The sequence below is a fragment of the Acanthochromis polyacanthus genome, chromosome 4, assembly GCF_021347895.1.
Source record: "Acanthochromis polyacanthus isolate Apoly-LR-REF ecotype Palm Island chromosome 4, KAUST_Apoly_ChrSc, whole genome shotgun sequence".
Classification (NCBI taxonomy): Eukaryota; Metazoa; Chordata; class Actinopteri; family Pomacentridae; genus Acanthochromis; species Acanthochromis polyacanthus.
Genome location: NC_067116.1, coordinates 31,043,737 through 31,065,621, shown reverse-complemented (window position 1 = coordinate 31,065,621; position 21,885 = coordinate 31,043,737). Strand labels below are relative to the sequence as shown.

At 36.9% G+C, this 21,885-nt stretch overlaps 1 protein-coding gene across 1 annotated transcript in view; it reads left to right on the top strand.

Moving 5' to 3' along the window:
- agxta (alanine--glyoxylate and serine--pyruvate aminotransferase a) overlaps window positions 1-7,621 on the top strand; it is a 491,885-nt gene extending 484,264 nt beyond the window's left edge. Inside the window, exon 12 of the mRNA XM_051947521.1 lies at window positions 7,611-7,621. The gene's annotated coding sequence lies outside the window, so the exon portion shown is untranslated. The remainder of the gene's footprint in view (window positions 1-7,610) is intronic.
- Window positions 7,622-21,885: the final 14,264 nt, after the last annotated feature.

Genomic DNA, 21,885 nt, shown 5'->3' with positions numbered 1-21,885 from the left:
TTTGTTTTTTTCACTCACATTATCTCAGAGATATTTGATTATATTTACTTCATGAGTTCTTTTTGGTCTGTTCAGTTTGGAGCTTGAGAGACTTCAGATATCAAATATTGAAGGTTATTTTCTAAGGCCATAGAAATGTACTGCATAAAAGCTGAAACAATTTCTAACCTCACACTGAGAGCTGCCCGTACAGTCACACTGCACTCTGTTTTTGTACTGTGGTCTTAAATCAATTTCAAATGAATTATTTGAAGTTGTAATAAAATGAACCAGAACTTGATCTCATTCACAACATTTCAGAACATCATGTACACCAGTGAGACACTGAAGATACAAAATAGTCATCATATTCAGTTCCATTTTTCCGTTCTTGCACTATGATTTACTGATATCAAGATTTCCTTTACATGACGGATCTGAGACCAGTTTACAAACGTATACGACTGTACAGCAAAATAATGTTTGGTATCTGCAGAGCTAGAGTGACTCAAAACTAGTAGTGCAATACCCCAGGGGGTCCGTGTAAAGCTCAACAGAAATAGCAATACAGTTAGGAAACTAAGTGGACTTGAATAGGCTTAATCACAAACATGAACAGTTAACCAAATGTAACAAAGAAGCTGCAGACAGATGGAAGAACTGCATGTGTTATTTAAACAGATAAGGAATGGCAAAAAAAAAGGAAAAAGAAACAAATGGTTAAATTAGCTACTTAAAACTATATGTAATGGTTAAATATGTTAGCTAACAGAATGAATAAACTGTTTGCTAAAGTATAGAACAACTGGATATAGTTAGCCCATGGTGTGAATTAAAAAAAAAAAAAAAACTGTTAACCAAGGACTATGGACAAACAGAGAGCTCGCTAAAACTCGAAATAAAGAGTTGAAATTGTTAACTAAGAGTATCAAATTGTAAACTGTCAGCTAATACTAGGTCTGGCAAATATTGCTGAAAAATGTATCATGATAGAAATATCTTAGATCGGCCACTGTAATCAGTCTTCTCATAATTACCTATTTTTAATAATGATTTTGAAAATAAAGTATAGCATGTAACTATTTTAGAATGTTTATCAAGGTACACGGGTTTGAGTTGCATAATGGAGGTGAAAATTATATCACCTCTAAAATGCTTAATTTTGGTTGATATCAATAATTACTGATATTGCCAGGACAAAAACAGCTGAATTTAACCATTTTAGAATTTTTAGAACTTCTAGCACAGTAGCAGACTGATGACAGCTCTTTGTCGATGGATTCCCTACACACCAAATGCAGTTGGAGAAGTGCTGTCTTTGAGAAGTGCTTGCGACTGGGGACGACGTAGCGGTTTTTAAACAGGCGGAGACTTTTTAACCACATTGACTGGTAGCATATCCTTAGCAATAAAGTCTGCTGCTGTGTAGAATATGTCCTTGTACTGTCTGAACAAGTAAAAAGATGTTGTTCCTGAGTACCTCACCATCTCTTCTACAACTATAAATGACAATTTCCATTTATAATGTGCTTAGTATAATTTTTTATGACTTCATTAGGCATGACAACACTGCACTCAGCAATAATTACTATTTTAGGTTTGTTTTCTAACATTAGTTCTTTAAGAGAGCAAGCAGCTGATTTATACAGTTGGTGAAGCTAAAGAAAAATTGTGAATTCAACTCACAACATCTGACAAACAGAATTCATTTGTATTTCAAGTATTTCCATATGAAGTCTAAGTATGTCATATTTGCCTCTGCCTCAGAGTTTGTCTCCCTCTGTCCTCTCCCTCTCTCCCTCTCTCTGACAGTGTGTCAAACAAGCTGCTGACATTATATTTCCTGCTGTGGGGTAATTGACCTGGGGGAGTCATAAACTGAGTAAAACTCAACTTCGCAGAGGAAGTGGAACATGAAATTAAAAAGCAGTGATAACGACAGAGGAAAAGACAGACTGCTATTTCCATTGGCTCTGTTTGGCCAGGACCTTACAGACCTAACCTCAACCAAGGGACGGTTGTTAAGTGTTGGGGTACCAAGCTGCATATATACAATACATGTATTAATGGCTAGTAAATGATGCTTTATATATATCAGTCTTTAACATACATTATTGGGTTTATGGACTAAGAAAAAATATCCTCAAGTGTTTCTTTACCTTAACTTTACAGTGGTGCCTCTTAGGGGAATGGTACAAATGTAGGATTGCTGGTGTAATCCCACACCATCAGTAGGTGTACTTGTACACTGATTTGTAGGTGTTTACTGTCCAGTGCCGTTCACACTGACGTGCTAAAGTCATGTTTGACTGACAACAGGTAGGCGTTCTCCTTCAAATCCAAATCTCTGCTAGAGACGAGACATTTCTGCTGAAAAAAAAGACATGAAATTTTATCAACATCTCCAGGCTACTGCAGTTTTCCTAAGCAGACTCAGACTCCAAAAAGGCACTACAGTGTGAGGCATGAGCATTTTAAAACGATAAATACCGAGGCAGGGTAATGTTGTTGAAAATGTTCTAACAATAAAATATTTCATTTCAGTTGATATTGTTGATTATTTCTAACAGTTAATGACGTGCCTGTTAATTTACCTTACTTTGGATTTAACACACACAAAGTAATAAACTATTCTAAGTAAAATAAAGCAAAGTGAGACTAAATTTTATCATCAGAGGGTGTGTGTGTAAGGCTCTGTGCTGACATCCATGTACCCTTTTTTCTGAAAACTACAAGGGCACAAACTGGAATACATACTGTATACACTAGTCTACTGTGCATGTAGCAGTTCCCCTAGCAGACTAAAGGTAGCATACTAAGAACAACAGCAAGTTTGTGATGTCCACAGTTCTCCATTTGAACATCCGTATAACCAGCCCCTGAGCCTGCAGTAAAAACAATGCTGTATAGAACAGACTTGAAGTACTGGCAGTTCTTGAGGAAAATAATTCTTAGATTATCCAGAAGCCACAGTGGGCACTCAAGTGAGCTCCAGTCTTACTTCCTGGGTTGCAGTACATCAGAAAGAACAGTACAGATGAACCAGTTGAGACAAAAACAAGCACTGTGGAAAGTTCTGATTAGTCCACAGTAGGGCTTCACGTACTCTGGACAGAATCACCACGGTACTACAGTGACACTGAACTACCACTTTCACTCAGTGGTATGTTAAACATTATTGCAGCTGCAAGGCTGAAGGAAAGATGAAAAAGAAAACATGAAGTTGATAGAAAGAACTAAAAATTCACTGATCAAAATCCATAACTGTGTAAGCTGAAGGACCAATAAAAAACAGGACATCCATGCAGCAGCAGCAACCAGCAGGAGGACCCTCAGCACTGTTACACCTAAAGACTTACCTACATGGACTAGCAGTGTTGACTTTAAGCTAACAACGGTAAATGTGTTAAATCAGGTTATTAAGATGGTGCAAGAAGAAAAGATGCCCAAAAATGTAACAGCATTATCCTCATTATATTTGAATTTCTTCTGCTAAAGTGATGCTGTTCCAGGGAAGGTCAAGAAGTCAAGGAAACCCATCTGAATATTATTTTTTGATGGTAATCTGGACAGCAGATGAAAGGCGAGGCCCACTGTCCTACAACAGCGAGCTCAAGGTCTGTCGTTTGCAGAGCAGAAAACATTCTTTAGATGAATTTTAAATAACATCCAAACACAATCTGAACAGAAAATTCACATAGGGTCAAATGAAACAACAAATTAAATGAGGCTCAGTCTGTTTAAAGCTGATGAGCATCAAGACCCAAACACTGACCTCTATGATTAACACAATTTCCTCCTCCTTTTCCATTGTCACTTCTTTTTAACAGTTCCTTTGATGAAAGGGTCATTTCTACTAACCAAATCCACAGTCAATACCATAGTTCTCCTGATAAAACCTTAACTTTTACCTTCATAATTGAAATTACAATCATTGTCACATGGTGCTTGCAAACAAAACACTGTCTTTTCACCACACAGTCATGACAACTCGAGTGGCTAACTGAATCAGCACGGCTAATTTGTTTTGAGGTACTTCCGCTCACTCTGATAATCAGTGGCTTTATTACGTTTGCATTGAAACAAGCAAAGTGGGAAAAACTTTAATTAAAATTGATTTAACTGTAACAGTAAATTGTAAATAGCTACAAAGAGCTGGCAGTGTGTCATTGGTTAGGACATTCCAGTTGTCTCAGGATGTGAGTGCATCTCAGCGGGGATGAGAGGGTCCACAGCGTCACTGTTTCAATGAAATTCCATTTGTATGGTACTAATTTGTTTCTGAATTCCACAGTGAACTTGAAATTAGTTGTGCTATTGCTAGTCCTGTCTAACATTGGTATGATTAAAGTGGAGGCTGCACTGCTGTATTTCATGCCTTTTCCACTAAAAGCATGACAGTTGCATTTAAGAGATTTCGGAACAGCTTGGTTCAACGGCATTCTCTCTACAGACTCATAATGCTGTTATTTACTCTTTTATTTTAAATTTTGAAAGGACAACCTTGAGTTATTTTGCTGGAGGTGACTGCATCGTAATTAGCTGCACCGCAAGAATGACTATTCAAGTGAACGAAAGAGTTGAATTCTATCATGTGGTCCATCTGAAGCCTGAATCACTCTGGACAAGGGCTACAAGACCACTGCAAAAACTGACCTTGGAATATCTTGTTTGTTTTTGTGATATATATATGTCAGGGTAGAGACTGCGATTTGGTAGAATTGGAGTTTCTACCAGTAGAGATTGCAATTGTAATCTCTACCAGTAGAGATGGAACTTTAAATCTGACGCCTGCCCTGACCCCTGACCCTAACCTTAAAAGTCTAACCTTAGCCCTGACAAATCTCTACCGGTAGAATTGGAGTTTCTACTGGTAGAGATTGCGATCGCAATCTCTACTGGTAGAGACTCCGATTCTACCAAATTGCAGTCTCTACCATGATATATATATATACACACTGTGACATGGAGAAAAAGGAATATTCACCATTCACACACTCAAATCTCCACACTTCTGAATCATCTGAGTACAAAGGATGAATGAAATATGGTTTTAAATTTATTGATATATCCTGAGTATGTACTCTGTCATGTTTTCTAAGTTTGCAGATCTAGATATTGTTGCTAGATATTGCTTACCAATAAATCTTTGTGTCTTGAGTGCTGAGAATGATTTCAAAATGGAAAACAGTAATATTTATGGAATCTGTGAAGCTCTGTTTATTTACTGAATCCATGAAAAGAATCATGAATGTGGGAAAAAGGTTTCCTTGCACAAAAAAAGATACTTTTCTAATAACTACGATTCTGCATCATAAATGTTCAGACAATACTGGTTTATTTGTGATGCTCCATAAATATGCAACGCTATTGCTGCATTTTCAAACTAATTTGGTCTCCACATTCAGATTTAGTGCAGTTATGAGGCACTTTTTTTCTACATTATATTTTCTTGTTCCTATACTGATCAAGAGGTGTAAATTACTAAATCTAATTTCAGAATTTTCAAACTGCAAAGGACAAAAATATGCATGTCAGTCTCCTGCTCTCTTTCCCACATTTATTGTTTGTCTCTACCCCTCCTTTCTAATATAGGCAAAATGTCAAACAATATTCTAAGAAAGGGAGCTGATCAGTGTTCTCATGGCTATCTGTCCATGCTTAAAATCTTGGGTAAAATTTAATCAGATGAATTGTCCCTTTCACTGCATTGCCTGTACTACACAACACACACAACTTCATTTTGTCCATGCCAACATGTTTTGTTGTGTCTCCTCCATTTTTGTGGTGCCCTATTTAGGAATGCATTAATATAATAATGTCAGGGACAATTAAATATAAGGTAAGATTATCAATCAAATTGTCTCCTGACAATCAGATCAACAAAGTCGCCATATTTCAGTTTGAATCAAAGTGACTGACTTTGCCTTCTCTCAAGCCACCACTGTTAGCATGGCTAAAAAGAATATATATATATATATATATATATATATATATGGCATGCCGTTTAGGAAATTATATATATAATGAAAGTCGATATATATATATATATAATGAAACTTGATATATATAATGAACTTGATATATATATATATAATGAAAGTCGATATATATATAATGAAACTTGATATATATATAATGAAAGTTGATATATATATAATGAAAGTTTATATATATATATATATATATATATATATATATCAACTTTCATTATATATATATCAAGTTTCATTATATATATATCAAGTTTCATTATATATATATCGACTTTCATTATATATATATCAACTTTCATTATATATATATCAACTTTCATTATATATATATATATCAACTTTCATTATATATATATCAACTTTCATTATATATATATATCAAATCTTTTTTTCCTACCGAGCCCCGGAAGGGACATGTCCGTATGGCGAAGCGACAATGAAGGACACTCACCCGGACGAGAATTTTATTGAGTTTTATTTTGAAATCGGCCTGAAATACACAGACATTCAAGCAGTGCGATGCGCTAAGAGTCTGCCATGCAGACCAGCGATCCTGATAATGGTAAGTTTTATTTCTCCAACATCCTGCTGTTATCCTACTATGAATACGCTAGCTACAACAGTCCCACATCAGTATTATGGACGTTCCGCCAGCTAACGCGGTCCGGACACCGGATCAGTGATTAGAGGTTGGCTTTTGAACTATTGTTTGCCAGCCAGTTAGCCGCTGGTAAGCTAACAAGCTATGAAACAACTCCTTATAAAACCGGAGGAAAGCAGCAGCAATATTTCAGTCCAAGACCTGTATTCAGAACCTCCCACGCTGTTACACAATGACCCATTATTCATATTACTGAACTATATGGTTGTCATTGAAATTTCCCTTGAAGAACCAGTGAACTCTTTGCGAACACATTTTAATTTATGTGTTGATTATGTTTCGTATCAGTAATACAAGTCTAAAAAACTGATTCAAATGATCAAGTTAACACAATGAAGTAAAGAGTACGCCGGTTGAATCTGCAGCTATTTTCATAATTTCAAGGTAAAATTCTGATGTGTGATTTTCTAGCTTTGCAGATGTGGAAATCCAATGCACTGATTTCTTATACACAGATGCTTTTGGTGTTTTTTGTTGTAAAATAAAACAAGGCATTTATCACTGTTGGAAATTATTACAGGTATTATTTGTAACACTTTCTAACATTGTATGGACCAAAGCATAAATCAGTTAATGGATAAAATCATTTGTATTACAGATGCTATCATCAGCATGTCTTGTTTCATTTTATTTAGTTGTCGCCTTGGATGATGAGGTCCAGTTACCAGGAAAGCACTAGTCTGCAAGCTTACTGGTTCCGTCCTGCAGCTCCTCCACACTGTCCTCCTCTCTACAACCAAATCAGTAAGATCTGTTAGACTATGCCAGACATCAACAATGATCAGTATGTATCCTTTACCCATCACTAAATTCACAAAATAGAACATTTACTTTAAGTTAACTGTGTTATGAAAATAGAAATAATTACTGACAACTAGTACTTTTGGTGCTTTTATGCAGGAAAAGGGAACCAGGAAGCTGCTGTGGATCCTCTGCAGTAGCCGGGACAGGTCAGAGGGAACGGTTCTTGGAACAGATCGGAAGACACCAAGACGTGACTCTGCCATTCTCCAGAACATCCAGGAAGATGAACTGAAAACCTTGGTTTGCACTGATGGGCACGCTATGGTGTCGGTGCTGGAGCAACTGTCCCAAATTAAACTGCATTGTTGACTATTGGCTTTTCTAGAAAATAATCTTTTTTAGTACTTCACCTGTTTTGTATTTACTCATGCCACTTTGGGTGAATAAACCAGGAAATTTAGTGATGACAGATGGCAAATTTTGTCTATCAATCTACAGCAGACTTTATTCAGTTGTTCAGCTGCACACTTTTGTTACACACATTTTGACAGATAAGCAGTTGTGCTTTTTCAAGCAGATTTTTAGTCAGAACATCAGTAGATATGTTTTTTTTTTTACTGTTACACCAATCTAGGTAGATAAACTGCACTACTGCAGCAGACATATTATTGAAATGTGCTTCTATTATGTGTCTACATACACTGCTCACAAATAGTTATTCAACTTTTGGGTGAAATTGATGGAAAATATAAAAAGTGCATGCTGTAGTGATATATCATAAAAGTAGGTGTATTTAACTAGAAACATGCAATAGTGATTTCCTCATCTCAAAAAAAATTATTGAATCAAAAGCTAACAACAGTGGAGGGTATGTCACAATAAAAATGTCTCAGTTTGGACAGAACAGCAGCCTTCAGCTGAAATCCAGTACGATTGTGTCCCACCAGTGGCATGATCATGGATGTGTCCAGGCAGCAGCTGACCTCTGCCTCGTAATTAGCCTTAAGAACAGCTATAAAGATAAACATAGATATTATCATTATCATCACATATGGTGCATGTGTTACCTTTAAGCTATGTAGGGATGCAAATGTAGTCGAAGCTAAGTAGCTAAGCTAATGTTAACACGTTCAGTGTTCAGAATCAAAACATCTCTAAAAATTACCTGTTTTCTCAAACGTAGTCGCCGTTCCCTGTGACACAGAAGAACAGATAATCACAGAAGAGATCATCTGAAGAGCAAATGTCCAATAAGGTTCCTGTTTTTGTTTTGCCATGTCCTTACACGCAGGGCTCAGTAGGAAAAAGTTTTGAATATCTGGACATGAAACTTTGAATAGATGGAATGAAAATCTGAAACATTTCCCTTTATATAATCCCGATTTCATTATATATATATCACTCATTTTACTTTCATATTATATATATATCGACTTTCATTATATATATATCAACTTTCATTATATATATATCAATTTCATTATATATATATCAACTTTCATTATATATATATCAATTTCATTATATATATATCAACTTTCATTATATATATATCGACTTTCATTATATATATATCTTTCATTATATATATATCAAGTTTCATTATATATATATATATTATCGACTTTCATTATATATATATCAATTCTTATTATATATATATATATATCAACTTTCATTATATTATATCAATCTTTCATATATATATATATCAATTTCATTATATATATATCGACTTTCATTATATATAATTCTAACATTCATATATATATATTTATATATATATATATAACCAGCAGTTTTACATTTTCTGGTTAACTGAGTCGTTTTTGTACACTAGGCAGCACAGTAAAAATGTGCATCTGTCCAAACTCCCAGCAAAACAAGTGAGTCAACGCTGCATTTCACAATAAAAGTGACTTTCCCTTAACATGAGTTGACACTGAACCTTGCAGCAATCAGTGAGTAAGCAGGCTGAGAAAAAACAAAAAAAACAAACAAAAAAAAAACAGGACATCCTCCCTGACAGGGGGACAAAAGTCAGCAATGCTCAGTGTTGATCCGAGTACACAGCCCATGGCAAGTTTTAGGTGCTAATTTGAAGAGATCAGAGACTGGATAATCAAGAGCTGATGTGGCCACATACTGCCTGCCTGCTGCTACACTGCACACTTAGACTGTGTGGAAGGAAATGTGACTTTTTCCACAACAGTTTGCATTCTGGCTTTCATTTCAGCTTGTCATCCCCTTATTAGCTGTAGGCAACCACTATTTTCCACATTTTTGTGGCCTCCTACCACATTGGAAACTGGCTGTCTGTCTCCCAGACCTCTATATTCATTATGAGCTTTACATTGTACTTATTCTGTTTCATCAGAATTTTCTCTGAATGTTGATTTTTCTACTGTCAATGTCTTTGCTACTATGAAAAGAACAATTTCACCCCGTCTTCTTCCTCAGCAGACCGCACAAAACAGTGACCTGGTTAATTTTAATTACTTTAATGCAGAGCTATGCTAGCCTAATGGCTCAGATAAGATTTCCTTTGCAGATTGTCAAGGAGCAGTGAAGGGGATGGGCTGCTCTCCAGTGGGTACAGTATCACCGGACTCCATTTCACTGGCAAAACAAGCTTTTTGTGGCAACTGTCCCTCCGTATCAGACTGCTGCCTGCTTCTTGTCTGAAAAATGCTTACCTTGGAGTAGAGCTTACAACATGACATCATCTTTTATTGAGTTCTCTTATACTTGCTCTTCACAGTTGTCTAGTTAGTCATTGTGCTTCACTGTGTTTCCGATGGTTTGCTAACTGAATTGTACAGCACTTTGGTTCTTTTAAATGCGCTTTAGAAATAAATTTGACTTTCAGTCAAGTTCAGACAATATGCTTCCTACTATTCACTGTAAGAAGGGATGTACTTGAGGAGAGGTTAGAAGTGCATTTGTACCCTTAAAAGTTAGCACTCTTTCAGGGCAAGCTGAATTTACCACCTTAAATGAGGTGTACAGTGCAGCCATTGAAAACACTGATAAATATAACTCCATGTGCTGAAGAGAAAGACTGTTCTTGCATTATTTTTTAAGCACAGTCTCCTTAAACTTCAATTAATTTTGTTCAATGTTTAAGCTTTGCTATCTCTGCAGAAGAAATTCACATCTTGAGCCTCCAGGCAACTCTTCAAAAGCATGGATGACTTCATCAACATTCTGAAAATCGCGACATGCTAGTGGGATTTTAGTTTGAGAAACAGGTTGAAGTCAGACTGTACAGGTTGGGTGAGTAAGGTTCATGGGGCAACAGTTCAAAGCTCCATTTGGCTGCGTCTGCCTCCTGTGATGTGTGGACGGATGCATTGTCCTCAAGCAACAGCACACCAGCTCAAAGATTGTTCCTCTCCTTTTTTCTTTGATTGCTAAGGAATTATGGTATATGGGTATGCCCAAAATGGGTTTTACGTCTCTTGTTTCTAGAGGAGACCAATGAGTACCTTTGTATACCAATACTAGAAAAGTATCACAATACTCTGGCCAATAAGTATGATACTCCTTCCCATTTTATTAGCAGTTGCACTGACATTTTAAATAGAAGACATTTCTTTTGGGTTGCGTAAATTTGTGTAGGTATAGTGGGCCTTGCCCAACTGCTTTTTTCTTCTCTCATAACATACTATAGCTTTAATGGTGACAAGACAAAAGGCTGACCATCCACAAATTGTCAACAAAGCAGATGCACAAAGCAAAATATGGTATTTAGTCAGGTGAGGCTAGAGACACCGTGAAGACCATCTATAAAGGATGTTTTAACCTACATAGATTAAGGAAGTCCAACACAGCCATCTTGGCAAAGCATCTCACTGACAATGCCAACTTGTAGATGGATCCAAGGAGTGTCAATTAAAGAGTGTGGGACCCACAATTACAATATGCCCTCAATTATGTGTCCAAAGTATGATGTTGTTTTGTGATAAAGCAAACTTTTTTCACCATCACAGTTTGACGAGGCAATGAAGGACAATAACTCCTTAATATGCTTCATCTTTGAAGTTAACTTCCCAATGTGTCTAATATCTCTACACAAAAATGTTACAGTCACACTGGTTAACACTAACTCATATTACTGCAAGATGCTAAAAATTAGGCTTTCACAAGTATGCAGTTCAACAACGTCAGTTAAAAACAATCAATTGAATTCCCCCTACAGGAAGAGATGCAAACAGGTAAACCGCTTGAATGATCATGATGAATAGCTCCTGCAGTTCTGGTCGGATATGAGAATGTACAAAAACAGTATGATACAATAATTCACTCCTTTAGTTTTAATGGCTTCTGTTACATCATTCTTTTCTTCAATTAATTAAAGACAACAAATTTAAAGTTATTTTTTCTTATCCTCTACTACTTCTGTTATTCCATTACATTTTCTCATGTTTTGATTCTTGCTGTGATTTCAGTATCGCGATGAATATATTTAAAAATAAAGATAAACATCAACTTTGTTGATCTTTCACCAGGGAAATTCCACATCACAGCAGCTCAAAAGACATAAGCAGAAGGAGGAAAAGCAATCATATCAAAGTCAGGATTTTGGCATGGTGCCAGCACTTGCAAAAGGTGCAACAATCTTGTAAATTTCGAAATAAAATCTTATGCCATCATTGTTCTTCACAATATGCTTATCACATACAGTATGACCATGTGACCATATTACTGCAGTGACAGAGACTAAACTGCTTCACATGCAGCTGTCTCGTCATGGATTTTTTTAGTTAATTGAGACATTGGCGCACTGTACTTAGTTGTTTTGTTGTATGCAACAAATGTGAGACTGAGTCAAAATAACAGAAATACGACAGCATTACAACAGAGTACATTACTGACAACTATGAAACTCTAGGGTGCAGACGAAGGAGATATGAGAAGACAACAGTTTGTTAGCAGGATACATTCACTGCTGCTACAGGTTTGTTCATGAGATTTCTTAAAGAATTCCTCAAATTTCATTTTCCAGTATTCAGCTCTGACTTTGAATCCTCGTGTAACGTGATGCCAGCACAAAGAAGCTTCAATTTTGTAGTCAGAGAGGAAACTGAATCTGAAACTAGATTTATTCTTGAGAAAGAATTACTTCAAAATAGTGAGCCTTCACACAAGGTTTCTGTCACCAGACAGGAAGAGTGAGTGTGGTGTAGAATTAAACAGAGAAGCACAAGGTCAGCGCAAAACCTAATTCAGAATTTTTCTCCTTAGTAAATCTGAAGAATCTAAGAGAGAGACATGTGACCGTCATTGTGAGAAACATTCACCGTCGCAATGTGACAAAAGCAATGTTCATGCATGCTAAATCTAGCAAAGGCTCCAAGCAATAACAGTTATTTACATTTGAAATGTAATAACGAACAGTAATGAAAGTTAATTAGGAAACCAGCAACTGTCTGACTTCATAACCTTGCATACTGCATTTGAAAGAAGTCAAATAAAAGTCTCAGAGTTACTGCTGAAGAAAAGTAGCAATTAAAGTCAACTTCTGCTCTACATGATTGAACCTGTTTGCCCCCATACAAAGCATCACAGTGTTCAAATAGTCTGTGTGCCTTGCTGCAGGCACAGCAGGCTGCCCTGGGATACTTTACATCCTCCAGTTGGTGCATTACATCTCACCCACATGCTAATTCTGTCCACTGGAACATGCATTGTTTAGGGTAAAGGCAATGTATGGAAATTATGCTTTTTCGAACAGATACGACAACACATCAAATTTCAGACTGCAGCTGAAAACTGGCATTTGTAGAGGCATAGTAAACACTGGTGAAGCAGACAATGCGAAAGACAAACTAATTTCATTGTGTAAAATGTTAGATGAGCATGTTGAATCTTAAAGTCAGTGTTTGTATAATTTAAAGGGAGGAGATTTTAATATCACCTACCATGCTCTGTTTTTTTTTTCCTTCAGAGCTCAGCGTCAATTAAACTTTTGTGTGGAGAAAGCATTTTGTTAATCAAATAAAGGAAACGTTTTATTCTCCAAGGTGTCACATATTTCTGAACCAATATGACAGCAGTAAATTTAAAAAAAAACATCAGAGCAGCGAGAATAAAAGCTATCTTTCAATGTAGCTGTTGTAATGTTAGCTACTGGTAGACAATGGTTGTTTTTTTAGAGCTTCTCCTTATATAGCCTATATTTGCTCACATTTTTAGCAAATTTGTAATAATGAAAGTATTGCAAATTAGCTATTATCAGTTCATGTTGCACTGGACATACAGGCAGCTGTCACCGGATTTCTATAATAGTGAAGAAATCCTGAAGCTCAGAGAAGTCTACGATTTCAATAAAAACTTGCCAGTATTTATTGATGCTGGACCTCAAAGTCAAATTTATTAATAAGGCACATTTAAAAACAGGAGTTCAATCACAGCTCCGTATAGTTAAAACCACTTGGACAAATCTGAACAAAAGTTGAAATGAAATGCATGAAATAATAAGAATAAAAGACAACATAATTAAGGATAAAATAAGGGTGTCGAGCTCTAATTAAAACTTAACTGAAAATCTGGCTTTGACCACTGAACTGATCTGTCTGTTGAATTTCAAGGAGCAGTCAAAGATCATCTTAATGTTCATTTTTCAAAAGTATCACAAGGCTAAGAGTACCGACAGGGTCACCAAAAAGCTGTGTTTTACCGAACATAATCCCAATTCTATTTTCATAAAGTTGAGAAAGCTTCGATCCATCCATGTTTTAATGTTTTTTAAGCAGTTCAGCGAGGGCTGCAAAGAGTCCTCACTTTTTATCTTTAGTGGCAGATAGATTAGTATATTGATTTGGACAGAGTCTTGGGGGATGCAACAAAAAAGAGGGCCTGTAGTCAAACAATATTCACCTACGTCAACCAAGAAACTTTGATCTTTCAAATATGACATGAACCACTTGAGGACAGAACCCTAAATGCCTCAGAACCCTAAATGCCAAAACACTCTTCAAGATAAGAAAAAGTATGCATGATCACACAGAGTCACCAAGGTCTAGAAGGAACAGAATAGGCAGAGTTTCCTAAATCTACAGTTAAAAGATCATTAAAACTTGCAGTAAGAGCCGTTTTCAGTACTGTGCTGAACCAACAGGCTCATTTTTTTAATGAATATCACCGGTAATCCAGAAAAGACTTCCATTGGATTGAATCAGAACAACTTCTTTCCAAAAGTTTTGGCGGGCGAGGTAAACTGAAAATTGCCCTGAAGACCAGTGAAGGATCGAGATCTTTTTATATAAGATGCTGCTTGTCAGCATGTTTAATGGCAGTTGGGACACATCCGGAAGCAAGAATGTATTTACCATGAAAGATCTTTAAATAATCTCGGGGGAACCCTTTCTGAAGGACAGTATGTGGGCAGAAAATGCTGAACAGCCTCTGTTAGTGAGGACAAAGTATTTCAGAAAGGTCTCACAGAGTGTAGGTGTTGCCACAACACCAGCTGTATCACATTAATAATGGATTTAAAAACCTTAAAAGAACCTCAGGCTTATAGAGTGTTGGAGACAATGCAAGAAACTATGTTTTAGCAGCTTAAAGGGCTCTCTGGCATTTCAGAGATGTTGGCATATTTAGGAAGTCATGAGGAGTTTGTCAGAACCACAGCCAAGCCTGTCTGTTCAGTTTTGACAGAGTAAAGATTTTTGAGCAAACTCAAAATTAGACAATTATGTATTAGCTAAGTGACAGATTGCTCATAAATTGATGTTAATATCCATCAAAGTTAAACAAAAATATGGGATCTCCTGGAAAAATAAAAAAAGTATTTACTAATCATATGTTGAAACATTAAACTATGCAATTCAGCCAAATGCAGCATAAATGTTCAGTTACATTATAGATGCTCACTGCCAATTTCTGCCTATTCAGAAAGATGTTTTCCATTTTTCATCAAGAGTCCTTTCGAACTCACCTCAAGCAAGTGTAAAAAAAAAAAAAAAAAAAAAAAAAGCTCAATTGTTCACTCTCTTGTAGACTAGTAATAATGACTGTTGTCTGTTGGGATGGAAAAAATGACTAAATCCCATGAGGTAATTGAGGCACAAAGTAACAGTGGGAGAAGGTCTGGGTGGATGATGGGTCAACTTAATTTTGGTCTGAAAAAGACTAGTGTTCTTTTCCAGGTACACTGACAATCAGTTGTTTTTACCATGACAACAATCATTTCATAACCTTAATCCTGTGGTTATTATTGTAATCACAATGACAAAGCTGCTTTGACCTTAATCTTTTTGTGCATTTACCTAAACTGTTATGTTGCAGTGATGAATATAAAGTCCTCCATGCTGTTTAGGTTGAGACAATGAACTGTTTTTCAATCCAACGCCCCTATCAGCGGGATCATTATTTTTTTTTGTGTTCCAAATTGTGTGCGATGTCAGGGAGGTCAAATGAGAATTACAGCAACATATTAAACAGACTAGAAAGCTCGGTAGAAGCATAAATACTGAGCTCACAATAAGTCAGCTCCGGACAGTACATGGAGATCACGGTCCCAAACAGATGGAATGTACCAACATTCCAGTTTCTGTGGCATTCCTCATACTTGTCACTGTTTTACACTGCATATTTGTTTGCACATCTGCATACTAATTTATGCATCTTAACATAAACTTCCTCATGCCATACTGATTCCTGAGGCTTAATCCTTTTAGGTAGCACAGCTAACTCGCTGTAAACAGAGACGGATCTTTGTGAATGAGATGCAAATGTGATGCTAATTCTACCCAAAGCCGACCATATGCCAGAACAAATGAACATCATATGGCACCAGGTGCACTGAGATATTATCTGCAGGTTGTCATCATGTTTACAAGAGCTGATGTTAAACGTAAAATGTTTTTGCTGCTTAATATGTAGCGAGATGGCAATTATCACGTTGAGTTTTCTGTACTTAGAAACTAACATTTCAATCAGAGTTTTATTTCATACGGTTGGATTTTTGCCAAACATCTCAAGTGACAGAGCTCATCATGTCACACACAGTAGATTTTCTGCAGAGGGCTAGATGTTGCACACTACTATGGGGATACTGAATTCCATGGTCACTGACCTTTGTGAGTGCATGCATTTGATATTATACATTTCTTTTTCGCATGTACAGACACATTAAGAGGAGTTCAGTGTCTTGCTCAAAGGCTCGGTAACATGTAACCTACCATTTCATTCAACAGAGCATTTAGCGATATTGTTTAAAGCAATATTGAAGGGTCTTGAATATAGTCATTAGTCAGATAAATTTGTGTAATAAATAATATTGGAAGATTTAACATAAATATTTAGTTTTTATTTTAGGATTTCTGTCCAAGGCAAGAACTGAAATGGATTTCTGCAAAATACAACTTTAACAAAAGGTGATAGTCAGTCATTTAAATAGGCATGGAAGCGTATAAGAACCATTTGAATAAATCAAAATACAAATGAAAAGGGAAATGGAAAAAAATGGGGGAAAAAGCAGTGCAAGACATACAGTCAGACAAAATAGAATCTAAAGATCGGGGCCTGTTATTTTGATGTGCATATCGATCTACGTTAATCTGAATATTTAAACTTGTTAGGAGTATTTGTAATGTTAATCTTGTGTCCTTATTGAAAGCAGTTTATCTTGCTGGTAATTTACTGTGCTGTACATTTAACAGTGACTTGACTCCCAAGCTTTACCATCCATCATCTATCGCATAATCCTCACTAAGGCCGCGGGGGTGCTGGAGTCAATCCCAGTTGACTTCAGGTCAAGGTTGGGGACACCTGGACAGGTCACTAATCTATCACAGGACTACATATAGAGTCAAATAAACACACTCACACCAATTTAGAATCATCAATTAACCGCAGCATGACTGTGCGAGGAAGCTGGAGTACCCGGTAAAAACCCATGCATGCACAGGGAGAACATGCAAACTCCACACAGAAACATCTTCTATGCTTTGAGATTTTACATGCGATTTGTGACTTCATCATGATGTCAAAAGTTTTTGAAAACACAAACAGATCCTGCTGTAGTCTGTAGCCAGTAAAGTCATTTATTGTCCGGGGTCTCTTTCCATGTGCATTTCTTCTTGACAATTCACCATACTATCATTATTCTCATTTCCATACGAACGTCAGTAAAAAAATAAAAATAAGCAGAAGAACAAGAAGTTGTAAACTGGAAACAAAACCAGCTGTTTGCCAGCTGCCATCAAACCGTGAAAAACAAGAATAAACAAAAAAACTTGCCCAGCTACAAGAGAAAAATAGAGACAAGTAAAACTGAAATTGCACCAGCTGTAATTCAGGACTTTATGTTTTGCAGCGCATCATGACCAAGGGTTTAAACTGTCATGTCAGTAGTTTTACAAATTCATGGCATCCTCCTTGTGTGACAGACAGACCTTTGATGGTGTCTCCTGTGGTCTCATTGAACTGACACTTGACAGTCAGAAAAAATCCCATTAAATATTTTCTGCAAATTGTTCAGCTCCACTCCACACCTTAGTCTTAGGAAATGACGGTTACAGCAGAGTCAGTTCAATGTAAAAGCTTCAAAAGAGTTCAAAAGTATGGGAGCACTTCTAATAATAATAGAACACAGAGATGGTTTGTAAATTGTGGATAGTTTGGATGGCAGATTACAGCAGCACAGTGAAATGCACGAGCACCTCGAGAGAAAGACACAGGACTAACCCTACTCTGGAAGATACCACTAGAAAAAGCAAAATCACTGTAAATATTTTAAAATCATTAGTAAGGAGAGCAATTAAATATCTTTTGTCTTGCTAAGTACATTCATAAGGCTCAAAACTTGGAAATAATATGAACTTAAATTAAACGGTTAATTAGAATTTTTTTGAAAGAAAGTTAATTGTTATGCAGAAAAACTAAAAGGGTATTGAAGTGCCCTGAAATTTATCAAACTGGTTGTCTGAATTGTAGTCTGTATCTAATTTCAGGATTTTTATTTATTTTTACACTTCAGCTCGTGCGACTCCTGAGCACAAACTGGAACGTTTGATCACACAATCTAATCATGTGCCCAAAAAACACTGTCACAACATTACATGGGAAATTTGAATTCATGAATGCTGTATTAGACAAAGTGGAAGAATCATGAGACTATCTGTGCAGACAAAATATTCTTGTCGTTTCCTCAGGGACAGACGGCCTTATAAAAGAGAATTTTAAATGTGTATATGTAAAACCAGTGCACGTTTAATATTGCTGTACGTACAGTATAAATGCAATAGAGGAACACAGTGTTGAATTCTCCTTCGTCCACCCCCTGCCAGTTGTACAAATCCTAATACAAGCCACCAGATGGTCTCCCCCAGGATATAGCTACTGAGGGGATGTACGCTGGGTAAGGCAGCTAATATTAGACATATTAGAGCATTTCTCAAGGTACTTCCACTGACAGATGGCATGAAAGCATCTTTGACTCACAGCACAATGTGAATAAAGTCTAACCACGCAGAACCAAATGAACAGCACCAGAAAACTGTAGCTCTTTATATCTAAGACTCAACATTGCACTTGACCCTCTCAAGTCATTCAAGACCATAGATAAATTTTGATCATATGTGAGAAATTTTGACAACAGGTCGAACAGACGGACTAGATTTTATATCTATCTGGACCTGGTGAGGCCTGACATCACCCTTTGGTCTACAGCAGAGCTGGTTTAAAGCCCAGATTTGCAGCTTGTGGCCAGTGCCATCTTTGCTGTTTGGAGTCTGGACCTTCCAAATAAGAAGCGAGGGGTGTTTCCTTTCTCATAACACTGACTTGGATCAGGGATGCAAATTTTCAACTTTAAATCTTAAACCGATGGTTGGCCACCATAAGGGATGGGTCCGATCCAATCCAGTATAGATATCGAGTTCTGAGACCAATGCAATTCATGGATTGGAAATTTCCGATCCAGCCTGCTTGATTTCCGATCCGTGAGCCACGTCTGTGTTTTGATGTCTGCCGAAATGACTCCACAGTGACTCCCTGCCGGCTGCTCTGCTAGCTGGCTGCAAACTGTGGAATGGATTTTCTGAACAGAGGCGTATTTCAATAAGACGTGGAGTAATGAGGCACATCTCCATTTAGGAAATCCATTCCACAGTTTGCAGCCAGCTAGCAGGCGAGCATTGAGCAGCGAGGCTAACCAACTTTTCATCACATCTGCTGTGTGGAAATATACACACGTGGACAAAATTGTTGGTACCCCTCAGTTAAAGAAGGAAAAACCCACAATTCTCACTGAAATCACTTGAAACTCACAAAAGTAACAATAAATAAAAATTTATTGAAAATTAAATAATCAAAATCAGCCATCACTTTTGAATTGTTGATTAACATAATTATTTAAAAAAACAAACTAATGAAATAGGGCTGGACAAAAATGATGGTACCCATAACTTAATATTTTGTTGCACAACCTTTTGAGGCAATCACTGCAATTAAACGATTTCTGTATTTGTCAATGAGCGTTCTGCAGCTGTCAACAGGTATTTTGGCCCACTCCTCATGAGCAAACAGCTCCAGTTGTCTCAGGTTTGATGGGTGTCTTCTCCAAATGGCATGTTTCAGCTCCTTGCACATATGTTCAATGGGATTCAGATCTGGGCTCATAGAAGGCCACTTTAGAATAGTCCAACGCTTTTCTCTCAGCCATTCTTGGGTGTTTTTGGCTGTGTGTTTTGGATCGTTGTCCTGTTGGAAGACCAATGACCTGCGACTGAGACCAAGCTTTCTGACACTAGGCAGCACATTTCTCTCCAGAATGCCTTGATAGTCTTCAGATTTCATCGTACCTTGCACACTTTCAAGACACCCTGTGCCAGATGCAGCAAAGCAGCCCCAAAACATTACTGAGCCTCCTCCATGTTTCGCCGTAGGGACAGTGTTCTTTTCTTCGTATGCTTGGTTTTTGAGTCTATGAACATAGAGTTGATGTGCCTTACCAAAAAGCTCCAGTTTGGTCTCATCTGTCCAAAGGACATTCTCCCAGAAGCTTTGTGGCTTGTCAACATGCATTTTTGCAAATTCCAGTCTGGCTTTTTTATGAGTTTTTTTCAGCAGTGGTGTCCTCCTTGGTCGTCTCCCATGAAGTCCACTTTGGCTCAAACAACGACGAATGGTGCGATCTGACACTGATGTACCTTGGCCTTGGAGTTCACCTTTAATTTCTTTGGAGGTTGCTCTGGGCTCTTTGGATACAATTCCAACGATCCGTCTCTTCAATTTGTCATCAATTTTCCTCTTGCGGCCACGTCCAGGGAGGTTGGCTACTGTCCCGTGGGTCTTGAACTTCTGAATAATATGAGCCACTGTTGTCACAGGAACTTCAAGCTGTTTAGAGATGGTCTTATAGCCTTTACCTTTAAGATGTTTGTCTATAATTTTTTTCGGATGTCCTGGGACAATTCTCTCCTTCGCTTTCTGTTGTCCATGTTCAGTGTGGTACACACCTTTTCACCAAACAGCAGGGTGACTACTTGTCTCCCTTTAAATAGGCAGACTGACTGATTATGAGTTTGGAAACACCTGTGATGTCAATTAAATGACACACCTGAGTTAATCATGTCACTCTGGTCAAATAGTTTTCAATCTTTTATAGAGGTACCATCATTTTTGTCCAGGCCTGTTTCATTAGTTTGTTTTTTTAATAATTATGTTAATCAACAATTCAAAAGTAATGGCTGTTTTTGATTATTTAATTTTCAATAAATTTTTATTTATTGTTACTTTTGTGAGTTTCAAGTGATTTCAGTGAGAATTGTGGGTTTTTCCTTCTTTAACTGAGGGGTACCAACAATTTTGTCCACGTGTGTATGTACGAATGTATGCATGTATGTCCCAAAAGGCAACCTGAGGTAAGTACACATGTGGACAAAATTGTTGGTACCCCTCAGTTAAAGAAGGAAAAACCCACAATTCTCACTGAAATCACTTGAAACTCACAAAAGTAACAATAAATAAAAATTTATTGAAAACTAAATAATCCAAATCAGCCATCACTTTTGAATTGTTGATTAACATAATTATTTAAAAAAACAAACTAATGAAATAGGGCTGGACAAAAATGATGGTATCCATAACTTAATATTTTGTTGCACAACCTTTTGAGGCAATCACTGCAATTAAACGATTTCTGTATTTGTCAATGAGCGTTCTGCAGCTGTCAACAGATATTTTGGCCCACTCCTCATGAGCAAACAGCTCCAGTTGTCTCAGGTTTGATGGGTGTCTTCTCCAAATGGCATGTTTCAGCTCCTTCCACATACACACGTGGACAAAATTGTTGGTACCCCTCAGTTAAAGAAGGAAAAACCCACAATTCTCACTGAAATCACTTGAAACTCACAAAAGTAACAATAAATAAAAATTTATTGAAAATTAAATAATCAAAAACAGCCATCACTTTTGAATTGTTGATTAACATAATTATTTAAAAAAACAAACTAATGAAACAGGCCTGGACAAAAATGATGGTACCTCTAT